We start from the raw sequence: 17,802 nt of genomic DNA, 5'->3' as shown, positions 1-17,802 counted from the left end.
TTTTTTTTTTTGGTGGCTATTGTAAATGGGCAAGCTTTCTTGATTTCTCTTTCTCTGTGTTCACTATTGGAGAATAGAAATGCTACTGATTTTTGTGCGTTGATTTTGTATCCTGCTGCTTTGCTGAAATCATTTATCAGCTATAAGAGCTTTTCTGTACAGGCTTTAGGCTGTTCGATATATAGGATCGTGTCATCTGCAAAGAGAGACAGTTTGAATTCATCTTTTCCAATCTGGATGTCCTGTATTCCCTTCTCTTCTCTGATTGCTCTGGCTAGTACTTCCAAAACTATGTTGAATAGGAGTGGTAAGAGTGCGCATCCTTGTCTAGTTCCTGTTCTTAAAGGAAAAGCTTTCAGCTTTTCCCGTTTCAAGGTGATATTGGCAGTGGGTTTATCATATATGGCTTTAATTATGTTGAGATACTTTCCATCTACACCTAACTTATAGAGAGTCTTTATCATGAATGAGTGTTGAATTTTATCAAATGCTTTTTCAGCATCTATAGAGATGATCATATGGTCTTTGTGTTTGAGTTTATTGATATGGTGTATCACATTTATTGATATGCGTATGTTGAACCAACCTTGCATCCCTGGGATGAAACCCGCTTGATCATGGTGTATTATTTTGCATATGCATTGCTGTATTCTATTAGCTAGTATTTTATTAAGGATTTTTGCATCTGTATTCATCAAGGATACTGGTCTGTAGTTTTCTTTTTTAGTTGTATTTTTACCTGGTTTTGGTATCAGGGTTATGTTTGCTTCATAGAAAGAATTTGATAGAACCACCTCTGTTTCAATCTTTTGGAATAGTTTGTAGAGAATTGGTGTCAATTCCTCTTTGAATGTTTGGTAAAATTCTGCTGTGAATCCATCTGGTCCTGGGCCTTTTTTGTTGGGAGCCTTCTAATAACAGCTTCAATCTCCTTTATTGTTATTGGTCTGTTCAAATTTTCTACGTCTTCATGGTTCAGTTTTGGGAGCTTGTGTGTGTCCAGAAATTTATCCATTTCCTCCAAATTTTCAAATTTGTTGGCGTATAGTTGTTTATAGTAGTCTCAAATGATTCCTTGTATTTCAGATGAATCAGTTGTAATATCGCCTTTTTCATTTCTAATTTTTGTTATTTGAATCTTCTCTCTTCTTTTTTTTTTGTTAGCCATGCTAATGGTTTGTCAATTTTATTTATCTTTTCGAAAAACCAACTTTTTGATTCATTGATCTTCTGTATTGTTTTTTGGGTTTCAATTTCATTCAGTTCTGCTCTGATCTTAATGATTTCTTTCCATCTGCTAACTTTGGGATTGGATTGTTCTTGTTTTTCTAATTCTTTAAGGAGAAGTATTAGGTGTTCACCTGCCATCTTTCCATTCTACTTAAGTAAGCATTTAATTTCGGAAGGACAGCCTTGCAGGGTAGAGTATTCTTGGCTGGCAATCTTTGTCTTTTAGTATTTTGAATATATCATCCCTTTCCTTTCTAGCTTTTAGGGTTTGTGATGAAAAGTCTGATGTTAGCCTGATTGGGGCTCCCTTATAGGTGATTTGAAGCTTCTCTCTTGCAGCTTTTAAGATTCTCTCTTTGTCTCTGAGTTTTGCCAATTTGACTATGACATGTCTTGGAGAAGGCCTTTTTGTGTTGAATACATTTGGAGATCATTGAGCTTCCTGGATCTGAAGATCTGTGACTTTTCCTATACCTGGGAAGTTTTCTGCCACTATTTTGTTGAATATGTTTTCAATGGAATCTCCATTTTCCTCCCCTTCTGGAATACCCATGATACGGATATTTGAGCACTTAAGGTTGTTTGATATCTCTCTCAGATTTTCTTCAATGTCTTTGATTCTTTTTTCTTTCTTCTTGTCTGCTTGTGTTATTTCAAACAGCCCATCTTCAAGGTCAGAAATTCTCTCTTCTGCTTCTGCAAGCCTGCTGGTTAAACTCTCTATTTTGTTTTTTATTTCATTGAATGAATTCTTCAGCTCAGCAAGTCCTGCTACACTCTTTTTCAGGGCATTGATTTCCTTGTACATTCCTTCTTTCGGGTCCTGTCTACTTTTCCTTGTTTCATCATGTTGTCTAGCTGAGTTTTCTTATTTTTCATTTAGTTTCCTTAGAATTATCACTCAAAATTCCTTGTCAGACATTTCAAGGGCTTCTTGTTCTATAGGATCTAGAGCTTGAGAGTTATTACCATTTGATTTTTCATATTTCTGGTATCTTTCCTTTGATGTTTAGTCATTGTGGAAGGGGATTTCATGGTCCACGTGTTTGACACTATTGTTTGGCTAGGATGCTGCTGTGTCTGCCAATTTGGTATGGCTGCCTCAGTGTCTATTCGGTTGCCCACTAGTGCTTCGGGTGCATGGTCTCCTAAGGTCTTGGGCCTTTCCAGGGAGGCACCTCCCTGGTCAGCATGCACTCAGCCAGGCTGGGGATGGAGTCGGGCAGTGGTGACAAGGCCTACCTGCCGGGTCACACGCTGGCACTGCACGGCATGTGGTCTCATGGATGTTTGGCTTCTCTAGGGGGCACCTCTCTGATCGGCATGCACTTGGCCAGGCTGGGGATGTAGTCAGGCAGCGGCAGCAAGGCCTACCTGATGGGTCACATGCTGGCACCACAGGGCACATGGTCTCCACAGATCTTCGGCTTCTCTGGCTGGGCTCCTCTCTGATTGGTTCACACTTAGCCAGGTTGGGGATGGAGTTTGGCTGGGGCGGCGAGGCCTACCTGCCAGGTTGTGTGCTGGCACCGCAGGGCACATGGTCTCTACAGATCTCCTCTCGGAGCATTTTTCAAGAATACAATATATTATTATTAACTACAGTCACCATGTTGTATAATAGATCTTTTGAACTTATTCCTCCTATCTACCTGAAATTTTGTATATTTGAAATTTCGTACATAATATAAAAAATTACTTTTCTAAGTTGATTTGATAGAACTAATAAAGTTTATTTTATTAGACAATGCTAAAAGTACAAAAAAAAACCCAAAACGATGTTTACTTAACACACAATCTAAATTTTCATATCACAAAATTTTCATTACTTAAACTATCACTGTTAGAACAAAACTTGTGCTACAACCTTTTGAACCAAAAACATGGTTCCATTTAACAGCTTCTCAGTGATAAGGGAAATTATATGTCTGTATTGTTTCACTATAATTTTTACTGAAAAATACATAAGGAACAGTATCCAAATCTTTCTTTCCCAAGATATTTTAGAATAGTCATTTTATAAGTTTAGACATCTGTGCTTCTATTACAGTTTAAGAATGAGTCAAAGCAAAAATAAAGATTGAAACAGACCTGGGATTGAATTACCATCTCGTTACTAGTTTCTAGCTTCTAATCAGTAAAATAAGGATAATATTTAGTAGGATTTGTGGAAGGACTAAATTAGATCATGTGTTTTTTGGCCTAGGGTAGGTATCCTAAAAATGAAAACTAATTTTCTCATTAATGTTATAATTTATAAGGGGGAAAGAAAGAGCACATTCAGTATTTAACAATGTTTTAGAAGTTGGTGGCAAAAGCCTTTTGCTTTCAAAGTGTTCTCTTTTATAAAGTGGAGAAATCAAGTACCAGGCTGGAGCAAGTAAAAGTCATAAAGATCTCCTGGATAAAAACACCTTTTTCCCACCATCTCGGTAGATTACTGCATTCCTAGAATTCGAGAGACTTTGAATTAAGAAAATCGTTTAGGGGCTGAGTAGGGGGATGAATAATTTTGGTCACTGTGGAGGAGGCTGAACTTAGATGCCAATCCCTGGCAAAAAACCAACTGTCATTGCCTTGGGTTATTTATTTATGGTCATAGTAAGCAATATTAACAGTGAGAATAGTATATAGTATAGCTATGTTAACAGTGAGACACCATGACCTTTCTATAAATGTATGTCAGCCATTGTCTACTTCTAATTGACCAAATTGGGGTGGGAGGAGATTCTTCATATAAGATTTTTCTGTGGTAAATTTTGAGTTCTGTTTTCCCTTTCCACCATACTCACAACCATACCGCCTGCTGTCTCCCTTGCTGACTATCCAGTGTGTGCTAAGGAAACAAAAATACTACACTTCCCAAAATGCAATTACAAAAATAAATCTGCCTCAAGAGAAAGCACTCAAATGCAATAAATTTTGCATTTTGTGCTGTTTCTTTTTTCATCTTTCAGACCTTACTCCCTTGTAGTGGATTGAATTATGTCCCCCCAAAACTCACTGGAATTTGAATTGTGTCCCCCTAAGTTTTATGTATTAAAAACCTAACCCCCACTGTGACTGTTAAGAGGGTGGGAAATTCTATTATGGTAATTGAAAGGTGGCACCTTAAAGAGATGAACAGATTGTAAGACACTGAAGTAGAGAATGGATTAAAAATGGTGGTCAGGGGTGTGGTTCTCAGGAACTCTCTGCATCCACCATCTTGCATGGTGAGACCCCTGAGTTACTGTCACCACAACGAGATGGACTTTTGATTTCCCAGCCTCAGAAACTGTAAGCAATAAATTTCATTTTCTTACAAATTTCCCAGTTCCAAATATTACCGTTATAGCAACACAAAACAGACTAATAAATCCCTTCATACCATAAAAAAAATGTACTTCATTAAATTCACAACCTTCATTATAAGTTTCACTTTTGAAACTACTAAAAAGCAATAACCAATTACTTCCTAGTCTTACAACTAGTTGATGTAAGATTTATGAATTATATGTACCCCTTCTCATACTGGTTCACCAGCACACATGTTCAGTGGTCTTATCAAGCTTACTCAGTTATATCTGACTTATGAACATGATCAAACCAACTGAATACAGCAGCTTGATCTAAACTAACAAAGAAAACCAACATGTTGACAAAATCATGTGTTATTGTGGGATGTGGATGCATTTATATTTAAACAGAACATTTTTTGTAAACACTTCAGTTTTGGTTTTGAATAGTATCAGTCCTAATTTAGGCTCAAAACTGGAAGAACTCAGATATAGACTGTGTGATGGCCCTAAATTGCTTAGAATTGCCCAGAATTTGTTTACCCTTTTTTTGATAAGGGGAAAATCATCATCAGTTTATGTGGTTCAGTCACAATCACAACTTTCTGGAGCTTCATGAATGGGCTCAGTAATAAGGCCTGGCCTGTCAATATATCCTATTCACCTCACCACAGAGATTGGTTCAATATGAGCATATGGCCCATGGTCAAATTAGAATAAAACAGAAATATTGTCCAAACTATAAGGGGTGGGGGGGAGACAGTCAGACAGTCATCTTTGTTTGGTTTTTCTTGCTGAGTGTATTGTTTGTAGTTTTTGTTTTCTGTATATTATGATGTCTTGACATCTTAAAAACATTTCTGGCTGCAGGAAACTGCCCCCCCTGGGGCTAGCCTGTTCTTAAAGATAGGTAGGGCTCAGCCTGCAACCAATCAGGAGCCATACCTCCTTTATCTGGCCATACACCTAGGAGGCAATATTCCTCTGCTTTACTCATCCCAGGACCAAGTACCAGGCAGCTAGGGACCACCTCTATAGTTTAGAGCCTACTGAAACTAATCAAACTAGCCACTCCTAAACTGTTTACCCCGCCTGTTGTATTGTAGGAACTCCAACAAGGGCCATGGCCTAGTCTCTCCCCTAGCTTCTGCCTATTTTGTCTCCTGACCCACACTGATGCTTTTCCTTGTGCCCCTGTGTGGTGCACCATGCCTCCTGCTTCTACGACCTGTGATTGTAATAAACTTTGTTTTCCTGAACCTTCCCTCTTTCTCCTTTTGTAACCATACCTGACTAACTGTATCATAAAAGAACACAGAACATTGGGTTTGCTAAAACAATATAACAGTCTGATAATTTTAGTAGCCATATTATCTCCCAGTTCCCAGACAATAAAAAAAAAAAAAAAAAAAAAAAAAAAAGCAAATTCTAGAGATGAAGAGGGATTCTTTAGCTTTTAATCAAGCTAGACTTGAAGCTTGGAGACTAGATTTGAATTCTAGCTCCAATTACCAGATGCAATAAGTTTACTTTTTGCTTAAGCCAGTTACAGTTGGGTGTTTGGTGACTTAATTGCTGGAAAATTTATGAGTTGCACAGGTTGCTAAAAACAAAGCCAAATGTAGTGAAACATAAAGAGATTTTTCAAAATAAGAAAAGATCTAGGAATTCAAAGAGAGGAACTAAGAAATAGTATAATACAAGAATGTATAACATGTCAATGTCAGTACCAATCTTAGAAAATGAATTTTACCTCTGAAGTCTGGTATCCTCTTAAGAAGATGAAATGACACCAGAGATCTCTCATTTTCTCTCTCCGCACATATACAGAGAAAAGGCGATGCAAGGATACAGCAAGAAGGCAGCCATCTGTAGGCTAGTAAGAAGGGCATCACAAGAAACTCTTCTGGCACCTTGATCTTGGACTTCCAGCCTCCAGAACTGTGAGAAAATAAATTCGTGTTGGTTAAGCTACTCAGTCTGTGGTATTTTGTTATGGCAATCTGATCTAACAACCTCCGATAGTAAAATGAGAATCTACTCATAGAAGCATTGATATTGAAATCACATTTCAAAATTTTCACTCCTTTTATATGTATTTTTTGCAACAAAATATTAACTTTAATTTGTGTTGTATTTCTATAATCTATATAAAGCAGGATATTAAGAGAAAAGATTTAAAAGCATATAAAATTTTCATTGGCTAGAATTACTTCGAATTTTAATCTTTATTCTTTTTTTTTTTTTTTTTTTTTTTTTGTCCTTTTCGTGACCGGCACTCAGCCAGTGAGTGCACCGGCCAGTCCTATATAGGATCCGAACCCGCGGCGGGAGCGTCGCAGCACTCCCAGCGCCGCACTCTACCAAGTGCGCCACGGGCTCGGCCCTTAATCTTTATTCTATTATTCACAAATCTATATTTATTAAATAGATTTTTTTTTTCCTGCAGCTGGTTGGTGCAAGAATCCAAACCCTTGACCTTGGTGTTATAACACTACTCTCTAACCAGCACAGCTAGTAGGCCAGCCATTAGATAGAACTGAATACATCTTAATGTAATACACATTTTCATTTTATGAATTCATACAAACTCTGTTAGTTTTTAATTCATTGATTGATTGATTCATTCATTCATTCTCTCAGCATATATTTATTACAGGTACACAAACTAGATAGTGTGGTGGTATTGTAGTCATTAGAGTTATTCATCAAATTTTTATATACTCTGCCCTTCCGCGCATGTATCTTGATTGTACTTCCTGGACTGCCTTTTGAGTAGAACACCCATGATACTTTGTTTCTGTAGTGGATTGGATTATGTCCCCCCAAAACTCATTGAAGCTTGAATAGTGTCCTCCAAGTTTTATGTATTAGAAACTTAGCCCCCACTGTGACTGTTACAAGGGTGGAAAATCCTATTATGGTAATTGAAAGGTGGAGCCTTAAAGAGGTAATTGGATTGTAGAACCATGCAGTAGTGAATGGATTAAAAATGGTGGTCACAGGTGTGGTTTTGAGGGCTTTAAAAGAAGAAAGAGGAGAGTCTGTCTGTTTCTGTCTCTGCTTTCTCTGCTCCCACCATCTTGCCATGTGAGACCCCTGGGTCACTGTCACCACCACCAGATGGACTTTGGACTTCCAAGCCTCAGAAACTGCAAGCAATAAATTTTGTTTTCTTACAAATTACCCAGTTCCAGATATTTTGTCATAAGCAACAGAAGTGGACTAAAACAGTCCCTTAAGTAGCCAGTCAATGTGACATTATTAATTTCACACAAAAACACTTAACTGCCTTTTTGAGACCCTCAAAAGTTCTCCTTTCCTTTTTCCATGTCACTGGCAAAGTTTGAGACAGTAGCTGTTCTTTCAACCTGGTTCCAAAATGAAAAGATATGGAGAATCTGCAGCTGATAGTGATGACCATGAAGCATGAATGAGAAATAAATATTTATAAGTCACAACAATTTGAGCCTGTTGTTATCACAGCAAAATCTAATCTACCCTTACAGCTTGATATAGGGGGATACACTGATGGATAAGGATTGGCTCCTGCAATTAAAAAATTATAGTTTGGCGGAATGATTGAAGAACCTCCTGTAGAAAATAGAGTACATTCAAGGAAATAATATGAAAACTCTGTGTTCAAGGAGGATGTAAAGGGAAATAATACATTCATTATGACTGGGAATATCAGGCAGGACTATACAGACACGGAATTTAAGCTGAATCTGTAAAAAAAAGGTAGGATTACATAGGCTGAGAAAGCATAGAAAGAATATTCGTATGGGTTCCAAACCTAGGAAATAGTAATGGTAAAAGCATAGAGACAAGAGAATATACGAGTGGCATGTTACAAATTACTGTAGGAGATATATAACTAGTTCTGAGGACCCTTGATGTAGGGCCTGAGCATTATCAAAGAATCTGGACAGTATTAAGACTGAGTTTCCCAAAGTACAGTTAATTTCTTATTTCATTTTAATTTTTTACATTTCGTTCCACAACTAATTTGGAATTATTTTTTTGTGTAGCATGAAATGGGGTTCCAGTTTCATTTTTTTCCCAACATAGATGTCCAATTAACCACAAACCATTTAGAGAAAGACAGCTTTCCCACAGTCTCCATAGTGCTATTTTGTGTGTGTGTGTGTGTGCGTGCGTGCGTGCGTGCGTGTGTGTGTGTGTGCGCTTCTCGCAAGGCCACCAAGGTAATAGCCATACCCCTACCTCCCCAGACTTAGAAGAGCAATGGGAAAAGTTTGAAAGGGAGCGTATTAAGGGTGGCCTAACCGTCTCTTCACAAGGTCATGCCCAGGATACCTTTCAGCCAACAAATAGTTCCATGGACCCACCACAGGAACGTGGGGGGTCACAAGAGGACCGGGACTTTCCCCAGCATAAGCCCCCAGGGGAGGGCCTTTACCCTCCCTTCCTCCTCTCACTAAAGACTTATGGGAGGGGGCCACAAACAATAAACAAACAACAGCCAGTTGGCAACACAAATTTCAACTAAATGATCCCTGGGAGGCTCTCCCGCCCTTTCACCACCAGCCTCAAGCTTTCCCTGTTAACGTTAACTATAAACAGCATGAGCCAATGGGGAATCCCTGGGAAACTCCACCACCCTTTCCTTACCAACCCCAGGCTTTTCCTGTCAATGTCAATCCTGGGGGGAACAGGCCAGCGCCCTGGTACCCCAGGGAGGCTACAGACCAAAAAGAGCTAAAAAAGGCTGTGGCCGAAGATGGTCCAAATTCCCCATGGGCGGAAACCATCCTCCAGGGATTAGCACACCAACCCTGCACCACCAGGATTGGAAAATGTTGTGTAGGGCAGTACTCTCAGGTCCCCAGTATATTAAATTTTGCACCTTTTTAAAAGAAGAATGCCATGCTCAGGCAGAGAGGAATCAGGCCACTAACCCAGTTATCCCAATAACCTTTGGGATGCTATCTGGAATGGCAGACCAATACAGCACAGGAATTCAGCAAACTGCTATCCCTGCTCCATATCAATACCAGGTTAGGGCCATCTGCTTAGCGGCTTAGAAAAAACTTGTGGAGTGCCCTACAGAATCCCCTATATTAGGCATCACCCAGAGAAACAATGAGGACCCCGCTTCCTTCATGGACAGGGTAGAAAAAAAGCATACAAAGGAAATTCCCCCCAGGGCCCCTAAGAGACCAGTTTCTTAAAATGCTGATATGGGAGGGAATGACATCAGATCACAAATTGGCCTGCGTGGGTCAAAAGGACTGCTCCATAGGAAAGTGGATTATCGCCTCTAGGGATGTGGGGACCCAAGGCCATCAGGCCGGCACCATTGCTACTGCTCTCCAAGCCCAAACCAACGCCCGAGGCAATGACTAAGGCCTTTATATTAAATGACCTCCCCTGGAAACAGCCTCTTTGGTAATAAAACAGGCCATTGCTTTGGCTGTGGGGAACAGGGACACTTTAAAAACAGCTGTCCCCAGAATAATTCAAAACCAAAAGGCTGAAAACCTCCCACCACCCCAGGCCCAAGATGCAAAAAGGGCTACCACTGGAAGGCAGATTGTAAATCTAAATTTGATAAGGATGGCAATCCTTTAAATCAGAAAAGGGGCAGCCCCTAGCCCCATCATCCCAAAGAGGACCCCATTTTCCACCACAACAAGTTAGAAACCCTCAAAGTCAACCTAAACCCAGATGCAACTCACACCGACCCCCCACAGAGCTAACAGTAGTTAACAAAGTCCAAAAACCTGCAAGGGCTAACTGGACGGTGCCTATTGTGCCTGGGTTAAGATCCCAAATGGATATAATGATCAGGGGAAAAAATTTCTGATGCCTAATTGACACCAGAGCTGACCGCATGGTCCTTAGAGAGGAGGAAGTTCCTAATAGCTGGAGGATGGTCCCAGGACCACAAATAATGGGGGTCGGAGGAAATTCCCAGTCCAAAGAAACTGTTGGCTGGCTCCCCTGTTAAGATGCTGATGGCACAAGAGGGGAAGTCAAACCTCTTATAGCCGCAGGACTTAAAGCAAACCTCCTAGGCCAAGACATTCTGGGACAAGCAGACGCCTATATCACCACTGATTATAAAGAATTTTATGATGACATTTTAGATGAGGAGGAGTACCAGCAGCAGTTCAACCTCCCTTCTTGCCCAAATTATAGAGGGGACCCCATATTCCAAAACATGTGGGAGAGAAAGCCACTTACAAGATGGAAGGTGCACCCCCAATCCTAAAGGCCACTGCCCCCCGGGTCCCTTCCCTCCATTGGAAACTGAGACCCCCAATTTGGGTGGAGCAGTGGCCTCTCCCAACTAATAAGTTGCAAGCACTTGAGGAATTTATCGCAGAACATTAAAATTAAAACATATTCACCCATCCACTAGCCCCTGGAATACCCCTATTTTTGTCATTAAAAAATCTTCAGGAAAATGGAGACTGTTATAGGATCTTAGAAAAATTAATGAAAGAATGCTGCTACAGGGAACCCCCCAAGGGGATTGCCTTGGGTACCAGCCATCCCTAGTAACTTATGCCTCATGGTTATAGATATTAGGGACTGCTTCTTTTCCATTCCTTTAAACCCACAGGATTATGAAAAATTTGCCTTTTCGGTCCCCTCAATTAACTTTAAGAGGCCAGATAAACGTTTTGAATGGATGGTTTTGCTTCAAGCTATGGCCAATAGTCCGCCCTTTTGCCAAAACTATGTTTATGAATTACTCCAACCTGTCAAAAGGCTCGCCCACGTGAAATGTACGTTTACATGGATGATATTATCTTAGGAGCCCTAAATACTTCCCAACTAGCCGAGGCATATAAAGTCCTGCAAATGTGCCTTACAAAAGGTAACTTGCATGTTGCAGCTGATAAAATCCAAGTTGTTCCACCTTTTAAAATTTTAGGTACCCAGTTAACCTTGCAAGGCATTAGTCCTTTAAAACCTCAACTTTGTATCCCAGATTCTTGTTCTTTGGTTGATTTACAACACCCTTTAGGTGAAATTAATTGGCTACGGCCCTGGATTCCCATTTCAACAGGCAAGCTGTTACCTCTTTTTAACCTATTAAGGGACAGCCTGCCCCTAGTGCCCTTTTACTGAGGTGAGGAAAGTTACTTGTCCAATATCGAAACATTTCTTCCCCTTCATGCCATAATATCATGTATATCTTTTCTTTAAAATACATAAAGATATTCTAGTAAGTTTCTCTTCATTAACTTCTAGTTTAATTCCATTGCGGCCAGAGAACATAGTCTGTTTAATTCCATTTCTTTAAAATCTTGTTATGACTTACTTTACAGATGGTTGATATTCTTTTTTAGTAAATGTTCTCTATGAATTTGAAAAGAATGTTCTTCCACATGTGAGGTACAGTGACCTACATATTTATTGTTACATCATCTCTCAGTATTTACTGAGTTTTTGTCTGCTTATTTTATTATCACTGAATTAGGCTCTCGGGTCTCAATGTTATAGAAATGAGCAAAGTACACAGCAGAATTTAAGGCAAGCAACACTTTACTAAAAAGAGATAGACTATGCATAAGGAAGTCCACAATAGAGAAGCTGTCTCCCTGAGAGAATTTGGGGTAGGGTTTTTAAATGCAATCAATTCCTCAATTGATGTGGACAATCTTGCCTTGATGATTTCTGGTATCTTTACTGTTGTCAGCTCCAGGAATATTCTGCATGCAAACTTCTAACAGGGTCTCAAAGTTCATCTGCAACTTAATTTTTACAATTAGCGGAAAAGAAAGGATGGGTAAATAATGATAAGTTTTTAAAAACGCTAACAGTTATGTTTTAACAAGCCTTGGGGGAGGGATTTTCACAACTCAGTAAATTTCTATTTCCCTCTTATCTCAGTTTATTTTATCAGGGTGGTTATACCCAGCCAATCTCTTTCAGTCACTTCCACCAGAGCCATGGGACAATCATACACCCTTGGGAGTCTCATGACTGAGGAGTGAAAAAGTAACAAAACGTCCTCTGCAGAGCAAATGGAGTCAGTTTGGTTCACAGGCCTAGCCCTGTCCTGTCTCACTGTTACTGAGAAATATATGTTAAAATCTCCTATAGAAGTGTGAATTTGTCTATTTTTTTTTTTTAATTTAGCCGTTTCTCCTGCACTCGCACGTGGTCCAGCATGTGGACAAACCAAAAGGAAAGATCCAGAGGGTGGGTGTCTGGACAAGCCCCTGCCACGTGGTGCTGCACACATGCCTGGTCCACGACTCAGAGAAGGTGAAAGAGGAGATGTGGCCGGGAGCTAGAAGAATCCAGAGGCCCCCAGTGCTGCCCTGTACCACAAGATGAGCAGCAACAGGGATAACTTAGCACGCTCCTTGGAGAGAAAAAAAAAAAAAAAAAAATGGCGGTTGCTTCCGTTCTGCTCCGTGGGTAAGCCTAATCCAAAGGCGTAACGGAAAGGGAATTCTGGGAAATGTAGTTCTGGCTTATCTAAATTCACTCTGTAAAGCCACCACGCAAGGCCAGGACAGGGTCCAAGGCACCCATGAAACAGAATGGAATTCATTTGGTTCAGGTGCTAACTGAAGCCACAAATTCTAAGAGACTGCTAGGAGGGAAAGCATGGACACCAGAGGGAAGATAATTGTAGCAGCACACTATCATTAACAGGTATAGCCACAGAGCAAAACAGCAAATGCTTATTTTCTGGGAACAGAAATTTTTGTTTGTTTTTTGTTTTTTAAGTCTATGTGTAAAATATTGCTGAGAATTTGTGGCAATTATAAATCAGCTCCTCAACCCCTAAGGAATTAACTTGGTAAATTTAGGTTTTTATAATATAGATGATATACATCTATGTTGTCTGATGGCAAAATGGATTTTTTTAATGCTACTATTTAAAAATATACTTGTAAGTTTGCTTATGCGCAAAGCAAAGAAAATCTTTTTCCTTTCAAATTTCACAACATATCTGGGAACAATATTGCCACACTAAGGGTGTTTGGCTTTCTAATGGTAATTAATATTTAAAATCATTTCAGGGGACTGGAGAACTAGAGACAAAGTTAACACAAAAAAGGGGGAAGGGGGTGTGAAACTGTGCCAGATGCTAAAAAATCGTTATGATGTGGTTTTTGTTTGTTTAAACTTAAGGTTTGGAGTATGCGGCTTTTGGATCACAGCATTACGTAAAAACAGGTATCAAAAGAGAGAGACAATTTAGCAAAGAGCGCAGGAGAGAGGGCAAATTAGGTGAGATTTTCCTCGGAAGCGGCCCCTCCCCCGCTCTCAGAAGGTTTTTAGCTGCGAGCCGCTTCCCGGAGGACACCCGGTTGTCATGGAGACCGGAGAGGCCGCCTCTTCTACCCTGAGAGCAGAAGCAGCAGGGCGGTCTGGGAGCAAGCGTGGGAACACAATAGTGGGCCGTTTTACTGCTGGCGGTGGACACAAGCAAGGACCTAGTGCACTGAAAGAGAATAAGGAAAAAGAATACCAGCACCACCCCCCTTCTGCACATACACCCCGACACAGTGATATTAGAGACACTAAGGAAACTCTTTAATCACATATTTACTTAGCTGAAATTTAAATAGATCACAGAGCTGTTTTTAGAAAAGCCATTTATTCTTTTAAGGCTCAATAAAGGCAAAGCTACTACAACTCCAATTTAATTAAATCGTTCTATATGATAACAAATGGGTATTTGTAATGAGTAAACAACATCATAACAAGAATGTTTAAATTCTTTAAGAAAGTAACCTTCCACTGTTGTTTCTGAAATCTTCCAGTCATTAAATACCAGTCGGGAGTACAGAGAGAGAAGCACAAGCTAGCAAATTTCTTAAAGAAGGACTAAAACAAACACAAATAGAAATACGTAGTCTGTTAGTACTTGTAAAGGACCTCTTCTATTTTATAAAGGTGACCTATTATAAAATAGAGCAAATTAATTCAACTGGATTTTTAAAGTAATTAAAAGTTAAGATGTGAGCCAGTGATATTTAATAGTATTCTTTATATTTCATTTGTCTACATGAGTGTCAATAACCTTTCTTTATTCTGCGGTTTTATTAAATTCAAAGCACAGCTACTTCGTCTAGAAAATCTATGGTGACATCTATAATTATGTTGACATCCTGTATCCTTCAGCAGAGAATGCAAACAGAAAAAAAAAGTAAATGCAAAAAATTAATAAAGTTAATAAATAATATACTTACATGTAACAATTTTTATTATTTAATTATTACAAGCTACTGCCTTTTAAAAAACTTCTAGAAGAAAATTAACACAATCATATTCTTGAATATCTTTTTAAGTCCTTATAGAAAAATACTGTGAATATTTTGGTTTATACATTATTCAATAAACATGAACTGCGTACAACCCTAAAGTTACCAGTGTATTTAAAAAAATAGATGATGGATATATATGGATGAAATTTTTGATCTTTAAATAAGAAAATATATTTATTCACTGATGAAATTTATCCCTTTAGTTTCTGAGATCACAATCAAGCATATAAACACTGGAAATTATAACATAATGCCACCCCAATCCTTTCTGGAAAAAACATGGATTGCAAACCAGAAATGAATAAATGTTATGTAAAAATGGATCTTAAGCTATATAAAAAAGCAAAATGTGCTTTTTAGGGAGTACCCATACTTGCCTAACATTCTAAAGAGTAATGTCATGGATCAGTATTTAAGTTATTCATGACTTTGATTATATAACATGATATATCATAACAATATTAATATGACAGTAAAAGATCAAAGATAAATAGAAATGATGGCAATTTATTGTCAGCAAATCAGTTGATGTTCTTTTACATTGCTGTCCATCGCCCTGGACTTTATGACTACCCTAAATTTTCACCTTGAAGCTTTAAGCTTCCTTCTGTTTTCTCTTTATTCTCTCTTTCCCTCTTTCCCTCTCATAAGGAGTGTGTGGGTGTATATGTAGACATTAAAGTCAAAATATATGTATATATGTTTATATACACCCCCAACAGAGAGAGAGATTAAATTTAAAAATTATTACACAGTAGTGGCAGGCAATACCTCTCTCTCCACACACACACACACACGTTCCTCATGTTTTCATAGAGGAAAAGTCCAACCCATTCTCCCTTAGAGAAACATATGGAAAGAATATGTCTAGCCTATGTTCACCTTCTTACTCCTCCCAGGGGAGGAGGAGTGAAGTCCCTGCTAGGGGTATTAGTAAAAAGAACTATGAAGACATCGTTTCCGCCTTATAGACTCTAGGTCTGGATTTGCAAAGAGACATTTAGATTTGCTATGAGAGTAGTAATCCTTGTAGACCAACCTTGCTCCAGCGAAGGACCGTTATTGTCCAGTTGTGTCTGTGAGTAAAGAGAATAAATTTGGCCTCCCCCACATCTCAAATATATACGTAGGGGTGTGTGTGTGTGTGTGTGTTTGTGTATGTATAATTTTTCCCTCTCAATTTCAAATTTTACTGCAATAAATTAACCCAGCTTCAAATATTCAATAATTTCTTAGTTTGTAATCATACAAGGAATAAAATAGTGGAACTTAATCAACTCTCCCAGATACTATTTTTAAGTAATTATAAAACAGAGTATGCTACAGAAATCTGAACACTGGAATTGGGATACATGTTTTGTTTGTACATATGCAAAAAATATTTTTAGCTATAATTCCCTCATTTGCATGGCAATTGTAGTGGTAGAGTGCAAGTATCAGGTTTTAGGACAACTCATTCCCAACTGTAGTCTCCACTCCAAATAATATGATTCAATACTGCTTTTTTTTGTCCTTTCAATACTGCTTTTTTAAAAAATAAAATACGTGTTTTAAAAGATTTCATTTTCAACTTTATACATTGTGCTTTGAAAAGCAATCATTTCGTATAAAATAGAAAAGTGTATCCTGCATTCCAGTTTAAAGTGGTCAATGCTCCTTAACTTAAATAGTACTTTCTACAACTCATTGAGGAATTGAACTTCTTAGTGGCCAGCCAGTTGAAAGCAGGCTATATGCAGAGCTGTATTCTCCTGACTCTCTGGTCCAGTTTCCAAATTCCTCCTTCCCTGGAAGCTGCAACATAAAGTTCATTTGTTTACTGCATGTGCTCCTATTTGTGCAGAATTATAAAGATCCAGAGGCTTTTACATTTACTTAACAAAATCTTTTTTTTTTTATTTTTTGAGGAGAAGAAAATAAGCCAATAAATATGCAGGCATACCATACAAATGTAAAGAATCTCCTATTTTATCTTAACAACTATATATTGGTCAGAAGGAAAATAGTAAAAAACAACTATTAAAAACCACTCTACCAAGTGCTCGGTGTTTATAAAATCGTATCCTATTTATCCCTCATGAGACCCCAATGATGTAAATTTTACAATTAACCTTATTTTAAAAATGGATAAACTGAGGCTCAGAATCACAAAGTCAGTGGCAGAACCAACATACAAATCCAGGTCTGGCTCGTGCCAAAACCTACCAAAATTCAAGCCCTGTTCAGTATACTGTCTTTTTAAAACTATCAGACACCTTAGCTATTCCACTAGTATCTTTAGTCAATATTTTCCCTGAAGTCATATTTTATATTACTTGATATTTATTGATTATCTTTTTATGTAGAAAATCAAAAGGTGTGAGACTATAATAGAAAACTTTGTAGTTCCTGCCCCTGAGCTTAAATTAACTTAACTTCAGAACAATTTATTCTGAGCTTACAGGCCTGATCACACTGACAATTATGTTCTGGACACCAGAAAAGATTGATTAAATAGACAATGTCTTACCCAATTAGGGTCAGGCAGCACTGACACACACAGAAGAAATAATTAAACACATGCAGTAAAAAATGAAACAATTACATAAATAGGGACAGTGGAAAGGTGAAATCAAAATGCAGCCAAGATAATCCATTGATTCACAGTTAACACATTTATTACACACCTACTGTGCCTGGCACTGTGCTAAATCCTAAGAAAACAACATGGAGGAAGAATATGCTTGTAGGTACTCTGCTCTCACGGAGTTTAACAACTAACAGGGAGCACAGAGAAGCAAACAGACAATGTCAATGCTGTGTGATAAGGCTATGAAAGTGCAGAGTGCTATGGGAACAGAAAAGCTATTTGAGGGAACAGACTGCCTAACAGAGGCCTGGCAAAGAGTAGATAAAAGATATTTTGTGACCAGCAAACTGACCAAATGAATGAATGAAGGGAAAGATAATCTTGAATCCAACCAAGGCAGGAATGATAATCCAGTGTAAAGAGTTTACATTTGAAGAGGAGGTTACTAAATTGTTTTTTA

Source organism: Cynocephalus volans, chromosome 1 (assembly GCF_027409185.1).
Source record: "Cynocephalus volans isolate mCynVol1 chromosome 1, mCynVol1.pri, whole genome shotgun sequence".
NCBI lineage: Eukaryota > Metazoa > Chordata > Mammalia > Dermoptera > Cynocephalidae > Cynocephalus > Cynocephalus volans.
The sequence above is the reverse complement of the archived record's forward strand: the minus strand, read 5'-3'. Positions refer to the sequence as shown.